General features: G+C 41.0%; 1 non-coding gene across 1 annotated transcript; it reads right to left on the reverse strand.

Moving 5' to 3' along the window:
- Window positions 1–298: 298 nt before the first annotated feature.
- On the reverse strand, window positions 299–372 carry Trnat-ugu. The gene has a single exon. It is a non-coding gene; the product is annotated as a tRNA-Thr (tRNA).
- Between the last annotated feature and the right edge of the window lie 756 nt (window positions 373–1,128).

Below are 1,128 nucleotides of genomic sequence, written 5' to 3' on the forward strand. Positions count from 1 at the left end.
ACACTGGACCCCGTTCTTTGATTGGTCGGTACCTCACTGCGTTTGAGCTGCGTCCACAGAAGTGTTCCTGCACGCACCGGTAAAGACGGACTTTGCAACTGTACTCTGGCTCGTTCACTACCTATTTTTCACGTGCAAGGGGGTTGGTAGTGAACTGTTGCATTTGCGCCCCTAATACTGAGTCATATTTTGGCTAGCCTTTGAACAGCAGTGAATTGGATACACAATTACAATGAAATGAACACCCTTAGCTGCTTACAGGCGTTGACATACGTCAACGGGGACAGAGGAAAATGTGTGCCTCGACCGGGTCTCGAACCCGGGATCTCCTGCTTACATGGCAGACGCTCTATCCATCTGAGCCACCGAGGACACAGAGGATAGTGGGACTGCAGGGATTTATCTCTGGCAAGCCTCCCGTGAAACCCACATTCTCAACGAAGATGGTATCTGTTCTTTCGGACATGTCTGGAAGAACAGATACTATCTTAGTATATATATGGATACACAATTATCTATAGCACAACCTTGAGCAAAATGAGGTACACTATACAAGTTCAGATTCAAACTTATTTATTTTAAACAAAACACTTCTAACTTTGTGGCCATGCATAGTAAAGTTCACAATAAATCCGATCTGGATGATTAATAATCGATGCAATTCGTATACATGGTTTATTGTCTCGCACCTACACACTTTCACGTTGTTCCTTCACAGTTTATTCGCATACACTGGCGTCCATGCTTACACTCGAGCTACTTTGCCGCTACGAACTTACCACCACAACGGACAACCGAGCGACTTGCCGTTCACACGTCCTCCTTTTCCCGCTCATATCCCCAGTCCTGAGTCGGGTCACGTGACACTACATTAATCAAAATCATTCCTAAACATGGCCACAATTCGTTTACAATTTTTCATAAGATTTAAATACTTAAACCTAAGTACATTATATAATTTTGCAATAACCAAATAATTTTATAATTCGTTGCAATTAACTATGACGGTCATCAAAATATAAAACAAGTATTTTCATGTCCATTTTGCATTACACTATTTTTCACTCTGCATTTAATACATAATTTTATTCTTAAGCAAATTTTATTCTTAAGAACGGAAAGCTAAAA

This window comes from Schistocerca americana, chromosome 8, assembly GCF_021461395.2.
Source record: "Schistocerca americana isolate TAMUIC-IGC-003095 chromosome 8, iqSchAmer2.1, whole genome shotgun sequence".
NCBI classification, from domain to species: Eukaryota; Metazoa; Arthropoda; class Insecta; order Orthoptera; family Acrididae; genus Schistocerca; species Schistocerca americana.